We start from the raw sequence: 21,868 nt of genomic DNA on the forward strand, positions 1-21,868 counted from the left end.
AGATAGGGATTAGAGAGTTATAATATCTTATTTATTGGAGAACTTATTTAATAGACAGAATTGGACTCTTGTCTCCAAGTTTCCAACAGCCAACGTGAGGTTCTCATGAAATACATATACATGTGGCTCTTAAGCTGTTAGGGTAGAGTCCAAAGCAGGGGGTGGAGTATAAAATCTGGTGAACAGAAATCTCTAAGAAGGGACCATCTATCCGGTTCTGACAGGTTGGGGGATAGGACCATAATAATTTAGGATTAAGAAGAACAATGAAAGAATGGGGGGAGGCACTGGTCATTCTGATAAGTTGGGAAGGTCTGGAGTCATGATGTCTAAGATAGATTAAACTTATTTGAATTAAAATTTTACAATTTATAATCTTAGAGTAGTCAGCCCTGAGTGGTGCTGTTGCAACCAGGGGGATTGAGGCAGAACAATTCAAGGAACTGAGGCACAACAGTTCAGGGAAACAGAGGCAGAACAATAAAAGGGAATTGTGGTACAGCATTCCACACTCTATCTTCTGAATATTCAAATCTTTAAATTACCTTCCTCTAGATACCTGGAAGCATCATTTTGACTAATCCTATGTAAAGCAAATAAACCAAAATAAAACTAGAAAATGCAAGGATATATGGTAAGGGCAAGTCTCTCCCTGATAATCCCAGAGTTAACAGCAGTATAAAGGCTCCCTGTTGCAAGTATGTCAGGTCCTCTGCAGTCCCAGAGCATCTTAGCTAGAGAATCCAGTGTGAGATGGACAATTTATTGTGAGTTAGATGGTCCACAGTCAGTTGTGCACTTAACAGCCTTTACTATAGAGGGAGTAGTAGGGCTCAAGACAGTCGTGCTGCCCATCCTAAAAGGGGCAACCCAAGGCTGTCAGGAGACTCCAAAGGGGGAAGGGTGAGACTTGGAGTAGCTCCACCTGTGCCCCATCAGAAGAACAGACAGGTGCTGCTACTAGGATACAGAAAGGATCCAGATTCCTGAGCAGAGTTATCAGAGTATGCACAGTTAGACCATCAAGGCAGGCAAACCCTGAACTTTTAGAGGCCTGGTGTCAAACTCTAATATCTTTTGAGAATGTTGAAATATTAATTAAGCAACTGGTGTTAAAGGACTGGAGAAACAGATCAGAGACACTGCCAGTCCCAAGATGCCTGATTTCTGGTTGTTAATAAAAATGACTTCTGAACTGGTGAGATAGGGGCTGGGGCAGAAGTGCCTAAGGCAAAGTGAACAGAAAACTAGGGGTTCCCGTTCTTTTAGTATTTTGAGAAAAATCCACCAGTTTCTCTAATTTCCTATCTCTTCCTCCTCTCCTTTTTTTCCTCACAGATAGGAATCATCCAAATAAATAAATAAATAAATTTTAAAATAACCATTCCATATATAAATCCCAAGAGTAAATTAAAATTCCTATACAATTTCCATTCCAAATCTTAAACACACAGTGATACATGACCCAGTCAGAGTTTAACAGTCATTCATCAACTATTACTGAGTCACCCATATTAGTCCATCGGGGCAGGGGCAAAGCCTCTCATTCAAAAACTGCTTGCTGGTGAGGACAGGTGGAGACTCTCAGTCCAGAGAGGGGGTGGGTGTGGTGTGCTGACAAAGATCAGTGGCCTGATCCAAGTGTCAGAAGCAGGTCACTATAGCTGTAATGTGACCAAAATCTAGAACAAAAAACAAATCTAGCAAATAAAGGTTAGAACAGTCTGGAACTGCTACAAAATGTGGAGAGGCCAGTATAGACTGGCCAACAGCTTCCTACGTGAAGAGATGAGCTTTCCTCACAGGACAGGCAAACGTAGTCCCAGCAAATAACAGTTAGATTTCACAGATAACTGTTAATTGTCCTCTTATTATTTAGAAACCTTAAAAAAAACCCGAATATCCCCAGACACAAATATTCAGTAACATATAGATGACCAAGGTAAATACTCATTTGTCTAAGTACTTAAGATATAATGATTACATATAACCAGATTGGATGACAATTGATTTTCATTAACAATTTCTATTGACTATTGTTCTAATCAGTCATTGGAGGAAAAAAATGCAGGGATATGACTATAACATAAGTAGTCAAAACTGATCCTTCAGCACATACAGGATAAAGTAGCCTTAACTTAGTTTTACTCTCCAGATAATTGTCCCATAATTGTCAGAGAGTGGAGCTTTAAAATCCCCAAATAGTATCAATTACAAGCCCAAGAAATTTTACCTCTAATAACAAATCCTATTAACTAAAGTTTCAGATAAATCCCAAACAGGTATTTACCATGACCTTATATTGATAATAGTAAGAAATTTGTCCCAGTAAGTTCATACAATTATCTTACCCAAGTAAATGTTTCATAAGTGAACATTATACAAATCATTTTGCTTTAAAATACCTAATATATAGAAAAAATCCCAAATTATATATTGTCCATAATAGAAACATTTTCAAAGGGACAAAAGAAAAAATATTATTTTCAGAGGCACTTTAAATGATGGGCAACCTTAAGATTACTCAACACAATCAATTAAAACTGATACAGAATATTATTGTTCTGTAAGAAATGACCAATAGGATGATTTCAGAAAGTCCTGGAGAGACTAACATGATCTGATGCTGAGTCAAATGAGCAGAACCAGGAGATCAACAATGAGATGAACCAAATCAGTTCCAATAGAGCAGTAATGAACTGAAGCAGCTACACCCAGAGAAAGAACTCTGGGAGATGACTATGAACCACTACATAGAATTCCCAATCCCTCTAATTTTGTCCACCTGCATTTTTGATTTCCTTCACAGGCTAATTGTACACTATTTCAAAGTCCAATTCTTTTTGTACAGCAAAACATGTTTGGACATGTATACATATATTGTATTTAATTTATACTTTAACATATTTAACATGTATTGGTTAACCTGTCATCAGGGGGAGGGATGAGGGGAAAGAGGGGGAAAATTGGAGCAAAAGGTTTGGCAATTGTCAATGCTGTAAAATTACCCATCCATATATCTGGTAAATAAACAAAAGCTATAATAAAAAAAAATAGTTGATACAGAATATCCTAATTCCACATAAAAGAATATGAAAGGTTCTTAAAAATGTCAATTAAACTTTTAGAAATAATCCTAACAAATTATAGATCACATTTATGACCATATTCCTTAAACAAGGAAACCATAATGTATTTAAAACCTAAATATTCAGTCAATTAACTTAAAAGTAGGCCTGTCTCTTTAAATCACTGTTTGATCACGTAAGGTTTATATCTCTCCCCAGCCCAAGCAAAATTTGAATTTAATTGCTCTGTCCCTTTAATTCTACTAGCAAGCTTTGAAAAACTGCTTTTCAGGAAAAAAAAAAACACAAAAAAACAAAAAAACTTTTCTGCCTGAGTTTTAAAAAGTTTTAGAAGTCCTGTTCCTTTTACTTACAAATTAGTGTGACAGATTAAGAAGTTAGAAACCACAATTAATTTTCTTTTATTCTAAGCACAGTTGCAACACTGAGATAACTAATTCTTAATCATTGTTCTTAAAACTTTAACAGAGTTCTTTAACCAACAAAACACAAAGTCACACAGCCAGAACAGTAATCACACAAATATAGACTGCACAATCACAACATTTAACAAAACATTTAACACATATAACCAGTTAGTGACAAAAAGGCTTTCAGAATCATAATATTACTCTAAATACACAGAGTTGTGCCACTGGCACGCAGAACTAGATATGTGTTTTAAGAGATATTCAGAACCAGAGTAGTGCCATTGGCACAAAGAACCATATAGTGTTTAGAAACACTCAGTTTTAACATCAAAAGATATTCAAACCAGATGTGTCTTAGAGGACACCCAAAACATCCAGTGTCCTGTTGATACCATTCTCAGAATTTAATGCCCGTTGGCATTTTATTATTCTGAGAATCCAGATGCTAGCACAGACAGACAGAACAGGTAAACAGATCAGATTATGTCCTAAAACTTACTCTCTACAGAGAGTCTACAGACTTACTCTCCTGTGGCCAAAATGAAGGTGTTCATCTTCAGGCTGTGCTGCGACTAAAAAACTGCTCTCTTCCTTGGAGACTCTGGAGTGATCCAGAGGGCCAGCTTCTCCAGGCTAAGAACCCAGATCTCCAACTGCCCTGAGGCCCAAGGCAGAGATATGAAGATCTCTAATCTATAATCCTGCTCTCATATCTCGGTGGGACCTCCAAATGTAATGCTAGAGAAACTGAGGCAAGATAGAGATTAGAGAGTTTTTAATATTATATTTGAAATTTATATTTCATCCCAGGGATGAAACTGAGGCTCAAAGGGAATGTGACTTCCTTAACACTTTAGTCAATTATTTCCATGAATTGTTGAAGCTGGGGGGAAAAGCCCTTGGTTATTGTAGTCTATTATCAGGCTTATCTTCTAAGCATTGTGGTAGATCCTTCAAGAACTTTGAGTTCTGATGATTTAATCTTAAGGTCAATGATATACCATAAAATGGAATTTAACTAAAGCTATAGGGAAGTTATACATAAACAAAATGTTATATTAAAAAAGAAATATCTGCCATTTTCCCTTAAAGTAGAGTTTAGAAAAAAAAAGAAAAAAGAAAAATAAAACCACCCACTGAATTGAGGTTTCTGGTTAATAGGATCCACAGGTTTCTAGCTTTAAAACTAAAAGGACTTTATAGATTTTCCAGTAACACTCCTTTATTTTATAGGTGAATAAACGGAATACCACATTGATTAAGTGATATGTCCACGGGTATATAGGTAGAAAATAGCCCAGTATGAATGTGGCACTGTGTTATAGATTAATAAAGTCCTTACTACGGGCCAGGAATTGTGATAGATAAAAGATAAAAATGATTAGGGGGAGGGGTTCAGAATACAGAGTATATACACCAATAAGTGTAATATAAGTTAGTAAGTGATAGTGATTTAGGAGAGACAGATACAATGATCCATGAATACTTGAGCAGGGAGAGAATATTTTGATTTGGGTGCTTTAGAAAAGTTACAAGGAACATCCTTTACCTTAGCTGAGCCTTGAATGAAGATAATCCAATTCCTAAATTGCTCTAGTGCAGAAGGAGAGGTAGTAAGGAACAGAACAAGATGAGAAGAGAAAGAAAGGATGTAATAAAGAAGAAAAAGTAGAAAATTTAATGAATTTTCAAAATTTCCTTGTTAAAAGAAGAAAAATCAGGCAACTCTTATTTGAAGTCCTTTGTTCATTTTAAACCATTCTCCAAAACATCTGCATTAACAGTCTTACTTTGTTATAGAAGGCCTGGTGAGAATTGACAACTGTCAGTTGGCTCCTAGCAACTATCTTTTGAGTAAGGAAATTAACATATAGGTGGGAAGATTACAGCAGGAGGGTCAAACTTAAATATAAATGAGGGCCACTAGTCTATATAAAAGCACCTCTTTGGGTCTCATATTGACTTAGAAAACTACATATTAATATTATTTTTATTGCACTTTTATTTAAAAAAAAAACTATTTCCCAATTAGATTTTCATCTGATTTTAGAGTCAATCATGACTATCATACTGCATGTAGCTGAAGGACTATGTGATTGATATATCTTTTTTACTTTAAGAGACTACATTGTCTGTCTTCCTTATATAGAATCAAGAAACCTCTCCTTCAGGTATGGTCTATGTATTAGAAAATGGCATAGTCCCAAGAATAACCTCAAACCCTAATCTCCATAGATGTAGGATCAATGAATAGCTAAAAAAGTTTGTGTGAGAAATTTTCATTCATCCTTAGAAAATCATTACCAAGCTTCCCAAGAATTATTCTCACATAGAATACAGTATAGTAGACAAGGCTCACTGAATGGAACTAAAGACCAAAGTAAAAGAAAAACAAACAAATTCCTAGAGACGGTGGGAATCTCTCCTACCACTTTTTCTGATTAGTGGCAAGGACTGCAAAAAATCTGAATGCATAGTTAAGACAAGGGAAGAGCTGGAGGAATAAATCCCTGAAGTCATGCCAATTATGCTCTGGTTTTTGCCATTTGACAATATCTTCTAGCTACTCGAGGGGAAGACATTGTCATTGAAAATCCACCCTTTCCAATTAAATAAACAATGAAATAGTATTGTACTTATTTATGTCTCAATTAGAAAACTAACTGTGGTTTTAATATAATATTCAAGTTCATCTCTTTTATTTTGGAAAGAGTTGATAAAATTCCATTCCTTAGTAAAATTCCACATACTTGATAACTATTTGTTGCTGAATAGTAAATACTCACAACTTTGAAACACGTATATGCTCTGATACTGGTGCAGAACTATTTTTTGTCTAAGAACCTTGTCATTTCATAGGGATTTCAGGGTTTGTCTAAAATGTTTGAACTTGACAGGAAACAACCCAATAATACCAGTCACCCAGGGAGAAATATTTGTATATACAGAGGGAATTTAACCTCAAACATTTGGTTCACCTGTTCACTTGTGATTTAGTTTGCCCCAGGCTCTTTGGCAGACTGACTGCTGACACCCTTTGAAGTTTAAAGAGACCCAGTAACTGGTCTTTAGAGAGCATATGATGTCTTTTTCAGCCTGTCAATGGAACAGTAGGTAGCAAAATGAAGTCCCCTGAAGATTTTTTCAATACTTGTAGGCAGGGAAATTCTGCAAGGCTCTCTTTTACCTGATACCCAAGAGGGGCTACATGTGAGCAACTGGTCTAATTAACTGATTGTAGTGCACGACACCCAGCATCTGCTCCCTAGGGTTGAGTGACAAGGACATGCCTAACTGTTATGAATAAACAATTCATGAGAAAGTCAATTAGTCTTAACCCATTTATGCCAGTTTTAAGAATCTACTGGGCAATGCCCCATTTAGTTATCAACCTAAAAATGCCACTTTTGTTTGAATTTTACTTGATGAAGTAGATGAAGTAGGAATGGGAAGAGACCTCAGAGTGAAGTAGAATGAGTTTTGGATTAGTGATCACATCTGTTACAAGTCATTTAACATTCTAGGCTTCAGTTGTTTCTTTTGTAGTGAAATGAGGGGTAGGACTAGATAATCCACATTAAAATATAAAAGTATAAATCAGGATTGTTTCATTCTTTGTACTTGTTTCCCCAGAGGAGAAATAACATGGTACCTAGCATATTATAGTCACTTAATAAATACTTGATAGATAGATAATATTTGAGATCTCTTCTAGCTATCATTCTTTGAGTCTTCTTATTTTGGGTCATCCTCAGATCTTTTTGTTTAGTTTCATTTTTGGTCAATTGAATGCATTGAGCTTTTGAATACCCTTTAGGTATATATCCTTGTAGGAATACTGATGACATTATCTGATTTGGAGAAATTTAAAGTCCAAAGTCCTTTGATAGGGACTTCTATTTCAAAATGGCAAGTCCAAGAGTACAAGCTTATAAGGTGAAATAAAGATGAAGAAAATTTTGTATTTTCAACACTTTGGTATAGGTACGGTATAATCCATTGGGAGCCGATTTGGAGTTAAGACAAATACTTGCAGTGAAATCTTGAACTGGAGATAGAAACAATTCTCTAAAATCTTAAGTCTTAGAAGCATTGCCAGGTATTAATGCATATTAGAAGGAGTTTCCTTATTTAACATTTCCTATATTAGAGAAATTTGAGGTCCATCTCATCTCATCATTATCCTGAGATTACTTGGTAGGGAAATAATAGTGTTAGAAAAAAGAGGTCTAGTAGTAGCACATATTTTTTCTATTAGGCAATATATAGGCTTTTCGAAAAAGATCATAGGAGAAGAAATCTAGACAGCAAAGAGGCTCAGAAATGATCTTTTATTTTATAGATGATGAAATGGAGGCACAGGAAATTACAGGCAGTATGTACTTGAAAGACTGAAATTAAAATACGTCCTTTTCAGTAATATTCTTAATGTCCAATCAGTCCTTCACCAAATACTCACTGAGTACTTACTATGTGCAAGGATATATGTGAGGAATTCAGAGGAGAATTTACACCATTTTGCTAAAGCTAACAGGACATTATATCAATATGGCTTTTAAAAATGCAATAATTGTTTCAGAACAATTTGTTCTCTACACTTTTTGTGTCTAAGTGATAGAGAACAAATTTCTCATTGAAAAAAGCTGATAGAAGTTGAACTAAAACAGAAATATTGCTTTTTGTCCTAGTTTATGTCAAACCCAAGTGTGCTGAAGTCAGATCTAATTGGAGTGTAAAAGTCAAGTTCTTAAATTCTTAGCATGAAAATTTATATCTCCTAAATAAGTAAATATCATAAATTGGGAATTGATTTATTGATTTGTTGATTATCTAAACTTAAAAAAAGTAATGGAGAAGTGATTATAATTCACATTAAAGTTAAATGTTTGTTGTACAATTTTGGGAGAGTTTAACATTTATTAGCACACTCTTTGGCTATTACCATTGTAGTGTGTTATGATAGAACTAGTTCTTGCTTTCTATAGTTAATACATTATTTCTGTATTGATAATGCTACAAGGATACAATCAGGTTGATCCAATTTACTTTCTTAAAAAGGGTAAGATTTTATTGTCTCCCTGTTGCATTCATTATTTTAACAAAAACAAATTGTGCACATTTTAGTAATTGGTATTACCAGATTGTGAAAAAAATATGAGGAATTGCAAATATGTCTAAGAAGAGACATTTCATGCCAAAATGAGAAGAGTTTTGAAACTGGAATTGAAAAGAAAAAAGAACTTTATGAAATAATGGAATACATGGACTTCCGCTGATAAAGAATTCCGAATATTGCAGCAATATTTCCAAAGAAGCCTGAAGTTAAATACCATTAATGAAAGCAAATTAAGGATCATTTATTTTCATGGACTTATGAGGAAAAACTAAAATAAGTTATGAACCCAATCCACAGATAAATTAGAATGTGTCTATATTAATGCCAAATATTTTTGAAGCTGACCAGAGAGCAGATAATTTGCCTTTAGTCAATACTACTCATTCATCCATTCATGCAACAACTATTTATTAAATACCTACTTTGTGGAAATAAACTCTACTATGCACTAGATGAGATAAAAACAAAAGTTAACATGATACTTGTCCTAATGAAGCTCATGACCCAACAAGAGGATATGACACTCCCAAGTATGTAATAAACTACATAGCAACTATCTAGATGTATCAATTGCAGAATGATCTAGAAGTCACTAAACTTTCTCACTTTATTTATAAGGAAACTGCACTCCACAGAGATTAAATGATTTTTTCAACATCACATAGCTTATCTCTGGCAGAGCCAAGATTAGAATTTGGGTGTCTTGACTCCCTATCAGCCTTCTGCTTGTTCCATTAAGTCATCCTGTCTCATTGACATATGCATTAATTTAAACCAAGGATGTTTAGAAGTATTTAGTATAGTTGACTTGCACAGTTAACTAGGTGATACAGTGGATAAAGTAGTAGGCCTGAACTCAGGAATACCTTAGTTCAAATCTAACCTCAATGCTTACTATGTGACTATTAACAAATCATTTAATTCTATTTGCCTCAGTTTCTTCATCTGTAAAGTGAACTGGAGAAGGAAATGACAAACTACTCTTGTATTTTTGCCAAGAAAACATCAAGTGAGGTCACAAAGAGTCAGACAGTGAAATAAATGAACAACAAAGATGACTATACTAGTTCATTAGATATAAACTGACAAGTTAACTCAAATTAGTTTGCAGAACAAAAGTTTTAAAGGGTTATTTTTGCATTATGGGTAGAAAAACCCTGATTATTCTCATTCATAGGAATTGTTTAAAAATGTAGTAGAGGATAGAACATAAGCACAGAGTGTACTTGTTCTCATGTACTTCATTTTAAAGTTTACTGGGAATTTATTCCAATATATATAACCTTTGAATTGCTAAAAAATATAGTAAGAGAAATTACCATCACTAAACATATACTGGGGGATATGAGGCACTTCTGGTACCTATATTGAAAGTAAGACTACACAGTCAATTTAAGTTATATGCAAGATACTGTGGTATTTACTGGGACCATAAAGAGTAAAAATATTTTTTCCTTCATGGAACATAAAAATAACAGACAGGATAAGATGTATATAAATATGTATTAGTAATAAAATAATGATGATGATAATATTCCTGTATGTAGTACTTCAAGGTTTGCAAAGCACTTTAAAATACTATCTCATTCTATCTCACACTAATTATGCCTGGTAAGTGCTATTGTTATTGTCCCTGTTTCATAGATGAGGAATATGAAGCAAAATAAAGAGACTTTTCACATAGTATCTGAAACAGATTTGAATTCAGGTGCCCTTACTTCTAGGTCCACTTCTCTTTCTCCTATATCACTTACCACCTCCTATTCTATAAGATTATATATGGTCATTTTCATAGTTTGTTGCACATTAGTTCCTTTTATTATACTCTATGTTACAGCTAAATTGGCCTGCTTATTTTCTCCAAAGTCAGCATTCCATTTCTCACTTCCATGCTTTTGAAGTTGCCTCCTATTTGTCATTGTATCCTTCCATCTAAAGATCTCCAGCTTCCTTCAAGTCTTGGCTACTGTCTCCTGTAGGAAGTCTTTCTGAGGCTTTCAGTTGTGAGCTTTCTTCCTTTTCTCAATATACCTTGTCTATGTTTCTATATTTAATGACTGTGTGCTGTTTTCTCATGTTAGAATGTAAGCTGATTGAGGGAAGAGACTTTCTTTTTTATTGTATTTGTATTCTGCTTAGTGAAACTCTTGGCATATATAAAGAAGGGCTTAATAAATAGTTGTTTCCTTTCTTCCTTTCCTGAATGATCTTTTCAAGATAGAGTTACCAGAAACTGATAATTAATTAAATGTGAAGTGTGAGGAATAAGGAAAAGTCAAAGATAGTTAAGATTGTGAGCTTGGGTGACCAGGAAGATGCTTACTACCATTACCCAAAATAGAAAAGTTTGGAAGAGGGAAAGATCTTGGACATATTAAGTTTGAGTTAATAAGTAGAACATTCGGATGGAAATATGGAATTGGAACTCAGGAAAGAGATGAATGCTAAATTTGTAGATGTAAGAGTCATTCCCATAGAATTTAGTACTGAATACATGAGAGTGGATGTTATCACATAGGAAAGAGTAAATAGAAAGAAGAGAAGCAGAGTAAGAAGATAGATGGAAGAATCTTGAGGAATATTCACATTTAGAGTGGATGAGGAAGTAGATGACCTTGTGAAAGAGGCTGAAAAATTTTTATATTTCTAATCTGGTATTCTTATGGCATCAGGAGAATTTAAGAAAGGCTCCTAGTACATTGGTAGAGCACTTACTGGTGAATTTGTGGGAAAAAAAGGAATACGCCCCTTAGGATTTGTAATCTACATCATTATAGGGAATAGCAACATATCAATTTGAGACTGAGGATTTGTTAAAGACTTTATTAGAAATAAATGATAAAAATTTGAGAATGTTAACTGAGGTAAATAAGTAACCATTAACATTTATTAGCCAGTGCTCTGGCTGTGTTCATCATATTAGCACACTTATTTAATAGAAAGCTGGGCCCCTACTGTATGTAAATATTCAGAGACTTCTGTGTATACTTGGATTAGTCCTGCTTTCCCTATCTTTGCTCTTTTTGGTACTGTTTCTGTTTCCTCTCTAAGTATCCTTGGGATTGCATTGTTAGAGAAAAAAGTATCCTGGTTTCATTTCCTTCAGTTGTGAAAAGGGTTTTCTTATAAAAAGTATTTGGAAATAATCTTTTTATCCCAAGGCACAGGTATACTGCTAAATGTTTAAGCAGCCCTTGAAGGTGGGATAGGGAAGATGCATATATGATGCCCTTTTCAGTTTAATTTGCAGTGTTAATTTTTTTCCATCACTTTCTGGAGATCAACAAAATAAATCAATATTTGATATGTAATGATTGTCGATTTTAGAGATATAATTGATTGCAATAAAAATTTAGCAATCATCTTGTTCTAGTATATCTCTAGCTGCAGGACTGGTAGTTTTAATAGGCAAAGGTGAGATGAAAAGGGGTGGAAGGGGAAAAGTATGGAAAAGCTCCAAAGTAAGGCCCTGTAGTTGAGATGAATGAAGCCTGTTCTGGGTTGGATATAAAAGTTAATCTGAGGGTGATAGGTGGTTCCAGGTCAATAAAAATGGACAGTATAAGTATATATGATGCCTCAAAGAATGACACAAACAAAGGGAATAGAGGGGAGGGAAAGAGAAAGAAGGACAGAAGAGCAAATAAAGGTCAATATATGTGATGGAAAGGTAGAAAGGAGTATGAAAGAAAGTCTTTATAATTTTTATAGCACCTCTCTGGATTGTAGAGGATTTGGTCAAACTATAATGCTTTTGTAATTCCCAAGCTGGACTTTTGCAGAATTCATCATTTCAGGAAATATAACCTTTAAAACTTAGACAAATCTCATATTTTTAAAATTTTAATTGTTAGAGGTAACTCAATAGCATAGTGGGAATAAAAAAAAAAGTATTGGACTTAGAGTCTGAAAAACCTGAATTAAAATCCTGTTTCAAACACTTGTCAGTTATGGATTACTCTGGTTAACTTACTTAAACTCTCAGTGTCAGTTTCCTCATCTGTAAAACGGTATCCACCTCACAGAGTTGCTGTGATATATATATATATATATATATATATATATATATATGCTAGTATATCCTATGTAAATATTTTGTGTCTTGTAAAACTTAAATTGTGAAATAATTATTAGTTACAGCATATGTATATATGTATATTTAAATATATATGTATAAATATATATGTAGATATACATATATATCTCGATTAGATTATAAGCTTCTTAAAGACAAGGAATGTCTTTTGCTTTTTTTTTTAGTATTCCCAATGTTTAGCACAGTGCCTGGCACATAGTAATCACTTAAATATTTATTAATTGATATATATATGTGTGTATATGTATGCACAAACATATTTGTGTGTATATTCATATGTATCTTTTGGGGACTTTTTGTTATAACTCTAAAAGAACAAAGAAAGACCTGAGTGATGTAAATGAAATGCAAGAAAGGAGGAGAGACTATATTGGAGATATCATTCTAGGGACTCCTGAAATCAAAACTGCATGTATTGATTTCCTAGAGGAATTAGGTGGGGAAAAGATGGGCTTTCAAAGTTGGTTAAAAAATGAACTTGTCCTTTCTAAGGCCTAATTAAGACCCTCTGTCAGAAACCATAAAAAGAACTGTATATAATATCACAGGGGACAATGAAAGCTGTTGGCCTCATCCTCTGCATTTAATAGGATGTCACAATTCAAAGAAGTTGTCTTTTTTTTTTTTTTAAAGCCCAACTCATTAAACTATAGCTGAGTGACCCTCCCAGTCTTATACCTGTAACATATTTGGATTCTAAATTCATGTTATCGATTTATTTCTGAGACAAGGAGGTTGCTCTTAATGTTGATGAGTACAACTTCTATTTCAAACTGTAGCACAACTAATGGGCACTGCTGCTTAATAAAGGTATTGCATATATTTTTTACACACACACATCCACATAAATATAGCATGTATATCTAAATCAATGTCTATCTATTTATCTGTCTACCTATTTACTTATCTATCTATTTACCTATGTTTATCTCCAAATGAACTTAGGGAAGAGAAAACTAAAATTCTAATCTAAAACATAATATTGTGAAAAATTTCAAAGCTAAAATATGTTTTCAGTTCTTTCTATATATTTTTAAATTTCACAGATGCAATAACCTAGACCAGTAAGTGGACCTTGACAACACATGGATGCAATATGGGTAAAAGAATGCATGATGACAGAAAGCAGTTATGATCTATTCCAAATGGACTATCATCTGGATATTTGAAATGCCAATGCTGTAAACAATGTTCCTGTCTCATAGGATGTTAGGTAGAGTTGAATACAGATGAAAGCTAACATTTATATCAAGAAATGGCTGATGAAACAAATTTTAATCCCTATTTCTTTTACATTGTTAGATTTATTCAACTGCCTGTTATTGTATAAATATTCAAGCCAAAGTCTGAGTTTTTGTCTATACAGTGTTTGCCAGAAACTCTTTTTAAATCAGAATTTTAGAGGTTGATGGGACTTGAGAAATCATCTAATTCAATCTTCTTACTTTACAGATAAGCAAACTGAGACCCAGAAAAGTTGTGACTTATTCAAATTTAAATAGCAAATCAACGGCAGAGTAAAGACCAGAATCTAATACTCCTGATTTTTAATCTACAACTTTCTATTTAAGCTACATTGCTACTAAGTTAAGTGCTATTGTAGTGAATTTATCACTTGATGACTTTTTTTTATTTTAATGTGGCTGCTGTACACAAAATGTTTGGTTCCACTGCCTCTGTTCCCCCAAAAAGGATGGTGAGATTCTTGGTAGTGAAAATTCCTCCTCTGAATTGATGATGATCATCTCTTAGATGGATCTCAGATTTACATTGTTGTTTTAGGTATGCAAAGACCTACCCAGTCACAAGATGATTGTCAGAAGTTGAATCTGAGCTCACATTTTCTTGATGCTAAAGCTAGTATCTATCTATCATATGACGCTGCCTCAGGGTGGTTGTTGAGATATAATAAACCACTGGGAAAAATAATCATGTTGTAAAGGTAGTCTTGGTATTCAGCTTTGAAGTTTATACACTGACAAACCAAAATGACTCAGTTTTGAGATTAAGTTTTTAAGGACAAAAACTGTCAATCGTCTTTGGTTCTTTCTAAGCTCTTTAAACATAATATGTATTTAATGAACATTTGCTTTTGCAAATGTACCCTACGTGGATTCTTTAAGAAACATAACGAGACTCCAAATTGTTGAAATGCTTTTAAAAAATTGGGTCAAGGAACGTACAGAAAAGAAAATAGAAAGGGAAAAGTCATCTCCTTGTGGAACCTATAAAGCAGAGGTGTCAAACGTGTGGCCCACAGGCCTACAACACTCCTCTGGAAGGCCTAAAACAGTAAAATGTAATTAGGAAATAATTAACAAAATAAATAAAAATACAATAAAGCATAGGAAACATTAATATGTAGGCCATGATCTTATGTGTGAATTATGACTCCTATTACTATTTGATTTTGTCACTACTTTTGTAAAGTAACTATCTATTATTTGGGCAAGATTTATGAAATTTACGAAATGAGAACTAGTATTTTACATTCCTGGGTACTAGAAATGGAGAATTGAGGAAAATCTGGAAATAAATTTAGGAGTAAAAGACCATCATGAATGTTCAAAAAAAGTGTTATTTTTTTTTTCTAAGCCTATTTTCTTCATTTCTTTCAATCCTTTCTTGAAGTGGGTTTCTTTATTTTTTTTTAAAGGCAGTAGTTATTGTATTTAACATGAAGCATCTCAAATATGGGAATTTTTAAATATTTCTTTTGATTATTTCTTGCTATTTTATATATATATATATATTTTTTTTTTCAGAGTGGGCACAAATTATTCTACATGTTGCAGAATGACATTGGTTTTCCATCTTTTTACATAACCAGAAGCAGACTTAGTGACCCAAAGCAAGAATATTTTAAAGAATTCATTATCAAATTAAGTTAAAATATTCGTAAAACTACAATTATAAGTTATAATGAATTTTAAAGATAATCTAATGCATGGGTTTTTAATCTTTTTTTTTTTTTGGTGAGTCAGGAATTTCTTTGGCAGTCAGGAGAAGCCTTTGGACCCCCTCTTTTTTTTTTTTTTTTAACTGAGGCAATTGGAGTTAAGTGACTTGCTCAGGATCACACAGCTAGGAAGTATTAAGTGTCTATGAGCAGATTTGAACTCAGGCCTTCCTGACTTCAGGGCTGGTGTTCTATCCACTGCATCCTAGCTGCCCTCTTTGGATCCCATTTGAAGTGAATAAAATAAAGTATATAGAATTAAACATGTGGGATATATACTTAGAATATATAGTATGTAGAACTAAAGCATATAGGATTATGAAGGAAATCAATTATGTCAAAATATAGTAACCTATCTATCATCTATTTATCCATTTCACAAATGCATGGGATGCTAATTTAAGAACCTATGGTATATTGAATTCTATAATTTTATATGTGAGAAAATAGAAAGCTAGAAAAGTTGATTAACTTTTCCAAGGTCACATATTTAATGGTGAAAACTAAAATGTTATTATTTAATGTTATTTAAAGTGATTATATTTGAATAGAACTGACTAGCGGGGAAATCAACTTTTAAAAAATGTTATTTTCCCCCCTCCCCAGTATATTGTATGTCTTTTGTCCTTTTGCAAAATAAATCTTTGTCTTCTGTTTTAACAAACAACAAAATACAAAGTAATGAGCTACATTCTTTCTCTATCTCTGAATCAACACATATAATTAAACGTATGAAGTATGTGTTGGAGAGATATCAAATCAGAGAGAATGACTCCCATGAAGAATAAATGGCAATTTTCAGAGGAAAAATAATGGGAACTTTAAAATATTTTATCATTTATTCACTTTTCCATTCTCTGGAAACAATGCAACAAGAACAACAAAAAATGCTCTTGTCGGCTACACTTTGGAGCAGAGTACAGATTCCAGAGCTGCAAAACAAAATCCCAAGCAGAACAAAGAGATTTGCATTCTAAGTGATGCAAAGCAGCCAACAGTGTTTTAATGTTCTGTTTGGTCTGTGATGTCTTCATCAGGCAGTCAAAGGAAGTGTCTGTGGCAGCAGCAGGTCCCCAGGAGCCTGTCAAATTCCGTTTCCATGGTATTCCTTCAGGCAGCACCATAGGCAGACAGTGCTGAAACGGGCCCCTGCAACCTGTTTTGAACAGTGTCTCTGATGTAAGGCCCCAGAGCGGGCATCAAACTAGCAACAAGCAGCAAGAAAATAACAATTTTGCTTTTCACAGGTGTCAGAACTGCAAACAAAGGGCTGTTTATAAAAGATGCAACACCCCCTTTTTGTCAGCTTTAATGGTTTAAAGTCAGGCGACTCGTTGTCAAGTTAAGAAAGCATTTTGGACGGGACTAAGGCTTCTGTAGGGAAATACTTTCCAATGATTTATAATTTTTTTTGATCATCTGAAATGCACTCATTAATGCCTGGTCTAGTTGGCCTCTTATCATTCTTAAAGTATAGGAAAACAATCAGCTTTTAATTATTTCATTATATTGAAAAGACTCTGAGAAAGGAGGGTTCTTTAAAACAAACATTTATCATTTATTCTCCCACCCCTTTATTCACACAGTTAATTGAACTATTTTGCTAATTGGTGTGACTTAAGTAAAGTTTCTTTCTATGTAAACTCTAAAAATTCTGAAGCTCAGAAACAAGTTTAAATTAGAAAATTTGAGCAGAATTACCAAAAAAAAATATGTCATTTGGAAAGGATATTGGGCTCCTTGTGGCAGTCCAAGCAACAATACACTCCCAATTATCAAAAGAGGAAAAAAAAAAAAAGCCCTTAATTTTATATTCTAACTAATTGAGCTATTTATCCATAGGTGCTAAATAAAACTAATTTAACAAAACAAATTTAGTGATTAACTAGGTTGGGAAATTTTGATCTTTGGTCATTTGAAAGATTTGCCAGGGTCTTTGCATTAATATAATTGTATGATACCGTCAAGGGAAAATGATTACATGAGTTTTCTGATTTGTTTGCATTCTGGGAAAATGGACCATTTTTATTATCTGCTAATTTGCATGTATAGAAATGGGGCTTTCTAAGTATCCTTAGGGCATTTCCTGCCCATGCATATGCTTTATCTCCCAGACTAGATTGCAAGATGTTTGAATAATATAGTTAACCTGGTTGATTCCAAAAGGCAGACAGAGAATCTACAAGACATTGAGTTTTCCCAAGAGATGGAAGCAATGTAGGATCTGGCCTACAAAAGGAAAGACTTTGGTTATTGATGTATGAATTTCCTCCTTACACTTGGGTAGGGAGCAATATAACCCAGCTCTATCACCCTTCTCTTTAAATATATTTCTTTGCTGTGACTGCTTGGTAAGTTGGAAAGAGCTCTGGATTTGGAATCAGAAGATCTGGGTCATAATTCTGGTTCTGATAACCTTATATGACTTAAATGAACTCAGACAAATCTTTTCTTTTTCCTGAAATTTTCTTTTCTAAAATTTCATTTCTTGTAAATAAAATGAAAAAAATTGGACTACATGATTTATAAGGCCCCTTGATCTGAGCAACTCTACTGTCATGCTCTGACCTGGTAATACCTGAAGCCTGGACTTCAAGAGAGGACTTATTTTTAGTTTCTCTTGTGTCTGTCCACAGCACTTAGTACAGTACCCAATATTGTTCAAAAACAATGTGCCTCACTATTCTTTGATTCAAAAGTATTATATTACAATAGCAAGCACTTATCTGACATTGTAAAGTTTGCAAAGCTCACTTTCTGTGAGGACCCATTTGGTCCTCACAATAAACCTGTGAGGTGGTGGCTATTTATTGTTATCCCTTTTTGTTGTTGAAAAAACTGGCATAAAAAGGCTAAGGGATTTGGCCTGGGTAACACCATTAGAATACGTATGGGGCAGGATTCTAACTGATGTCTTCTTTTCTCCCAGATTTTGTGCCTTCTTCATAGCTTCAGAACTTCTTTTATTGATATGTTAATCCTAGGTTCCAGGTTCTGGGCAGATAGTGTAGACAGATAGTTTCTGAACAGATAGGACACTGTAAGCTTACTGCACAAAGAAAATAAAATAAGCAGGAGGTGAGCTTGTAATTTATGAGTAATGAAAGGAGAAATATCCAGCAAAAGATTCTCATGTGTGGGTAGAGATGGAAATGGATATGAAGTGGAGAGTAAAGGAATTTTTATTGAAAATATTGGTTGGCTTTGATTGCTTTAAAAATTCAGTTCAATTGTATAATGTTAAAATTAGCTAAGAGGAGGCCAATGCAGATAAGGAGGTGGCAGATAAAAATCCTGATGTTTTGAAGAAAATAATTGAAAATGGTAGATAAACTAAGTCACAAATTTTTGAATGTGGATGATGTATGCCTCGCAGAACTTACATTTCTATAAAAGTGAAAATTCAGCTTGAGGTAAATGTGTCTAAGGATCACCTAGCCTTTTTGTTGGGATATATAGAAGAGATTTTAAATTAAAATCAATGCTTCTTTATTTGTCTTGAAATCTTAATGCTCTGGAAGACTAGAACCATCAATCACTCTATCAATCAATCAATAACATTTATTATGTGCTTACTGTGTTCCAGGCACTATGCTAAGCATGGGGATACGAAAAGAGGTAAAAATAGTACCTGCCCTCCAGGTTACAATCTCATGGAATTTTTTTGGAAATAAAATAAGAAAGCATGGGTGATTAAAGCTGTTTTTGAAGACTTATTTTCAAAGTTATTTTAAACCAACTGTTGAAACATTATTGCATTTAAAGTATTACAGATTTTAGATAATGTTTTAAATCATTGTTATACTAGATTTATTGCATTGAGAATGTAAAAGGTAATTTTTTTTGGCTACCAAACACAAATCTTTGTTGTAGCCCATGGTCCAAAGAACTATTATAGCACTTAAAGACTTCTACCTAAGAAAAACTTTAGAACAGTTGCTAAAACTATGAGTAACAAATAAAATTTCTTTAACTGTGGTTTCTCAAAAATTGTAACATTAAAGATGAAATAAAATTTTTTCACTATACTTGTCAACAATACCTGCAAATAACATGCAGTATAGGTGTGCATTTTGCCAAATTGTGCTAATAGTAATTTTGGAGGTTTTTCCTTTCAAAAGCAAACTGTGATAGAAGAGATTAGAAATACTGGAATGAAGTTTGGTTTTGATGAGCTAAAAAATGATATTTGGGCATGGCTCTATTTCTTTCAGAATGAATAGACTGATAATGACCTTCTTAATTTATATTGGCAAGAAGAGTTTGAAGAAATAACAATGATGCTGAAGGAGCAGATATTCTTCATTCTTAAAGAATCTGAAGATATTTTTTGAGTATTAGAAGTCATGAAGCAAAAGAACACATGCATACACACACATTTATGCATAAATATGCTAACCCTAATATGAATCAAAATATGCAAACTTTCTGAGAAGGGGATGGAACTATGCACCTATCAATATATGTATGAATATTTAAAGAGACGGCAGTTCAGTCTGTGCTGCAAAAATATTTTAAGTGACAAGAATGACATTTTCATCATATTGTCATTGTAGACAATTTATCTTTAAATATGGCACTTAACAATTTGAAATTTTTAAAAATTCTACTTCCTAATTATTCCGACTTTTAATAAACAAATTTATTTTATTAATTAATAAACATAATTATTTTATATTTACATTAAGCTAAGACCAATAACTTTGTTTTACATGTAATTATAACTTCAGATAGTATAAATTTGAAAAAATGCAACTACTTCATGGGTTCTAATATTTGTACTAACTGGGACTTATCTGTTCTAAACTTTACACTATCTAAAATAACCTTTATAATGGTGATTCTTCAATGTTTGGTCTCAGGATCCTGTCATTAAAATTATTGTGGTCTTCTCCAGAGAACTTTTGTTTGTTTAAGTTATACTTACCAATATTTACCATATTATAAATAAAAATGTCTTAATGGAATTATGAAAATATTTTTGATCTTGTGGACTCTCTAAACATTAGTCTAGGTGATTCCTTGGCATCCAAACCACACTTTAAGGACCACTGCTTTCTTTATTGGTCTTGAAATCTTCATTTTTTGAAAGACCAGAACTATCAGTCACTCTTATCAATTAGTCAATAGCATTTGTTTAATATTAGGTTTATTTAATATTGTGTAGGTTATTCCAAATTAAATGCTTTTGTTACCTATCAACGTTTTTCATCCATGCTTCAGATATTCTTTAAAAATCCAGGATATCATATTTACCTTTATATCAGTCCAGCTCTTAGCTCATAGTACGCTCAATTTTTATTTCTAAATTGAATCATCAACTTCTCTTTCTCTCTTTCCCCCCTCTTTTTCTCCCAATTTTTCTCTCTGTCTTTCCTCCTACCTCCTCTCTACTCCCAACCATATTGTTTTAGGCTTTATTCCTCTCCTCTATCCATCAGTTACTACTATTACTATTGCTTCCTCATCAAATAAATGCCCGTTGTTACTCAGGTTCACTCTGTACTTTTATCTTTTTTTTGTGTGTGTTCTCCTTTTCTGACTACATGTTAACAATACTTAAGGACAACTCTTTGGGTCTCTCCTGCTTGCTTACATGAATGTTTGCCTACAATCCTCATTTCTTTCTTTGAGTGCCTCATTTCTTCCTTTCTCACTCCAGAGGATACAATCATATTCCAACTAGGATTGTAGAGGAGAACCCTGAAATTACTGTTCCAGCAGGGTTGTTCCCAATTTGAATATAGAATCATTGCATCCTCAGTGTCTGTCCCCATTAGAAGCCATTTAGGAAAGTTTTTTAAAGGGCATGCAAAGGCTGTAGTTATGCACCTGGACAGCCAACCCTTAGGATATCTAAAAATAGAGTGTCATGCTGAGATTCCATGCATAGGGACTGTGGCTAAAGAGTCCTGTTATCTATTATCAAAATCACAGTTTTTACTTAGTAATTGGAGTTTTTAAATAAAAATTCAGCAAGGCAGCAGTTTCTAGATAATGTGAAAATTACAGGGAAAAAATCCTCTTGTATTTTTTTCAGAGTGATTCTCTACAAGGTCATCAGGCCAAAGAACTGCTATCATTTACTTTAGCTAACCATTAAAAAAATTAATGAAGTCTGGAAGGGACCCCAGCAGGTGGAAGGAGCTTAGGACCTGATAAACAGGATGCCAGGAAGCTTAGGTCCTGCTACATCGT

General features: G+C 33.7%; 1 long non-coding RNA gene across 2 annotated transcripts in view; it reads left to right on the forward strand.

The window, feature by feature from the left end:
* LOC141558204 (uncharacterized) overlaps window positions 1–20,586 on the forward strand; it is a 182,578-nt gene extending 161,992 nt beyond the window's left edge. The window contains exons 4-5 of one of the 2 annotated variants that reach the window (XR_012486990.1): window positions 13,758–13,924; window positions 19,885–20,586. This is a non-coding gene — a long non-coding RNA (uncharacterized LOC141558204). Of the gene's footprint in view, window positions 1–13,757; window positions 14,056–19,884 lie in introns of those variants that run through there. The other variant, XR_012486989.1, reaches the window with a different exon arrangement.
* Window positions 20,587–21,868: the final 1,282 nt, after the last annotated feature.

Source organism: Sminthopsis crassicaudata, chromosome 2 (assembly GCF_048593235.1).
Source record: "Sminthopsis crassicaudata isolate SCR6 chromosome 2, ASM4859323v1, whole genome shotgun sequence".
NCBI lineage: Eukaryota > Metazoa > Chordata > Mammalia > Dasyuromorphia > Dasyuridae > Sminthopsis > Sminthopsis crassicaudata.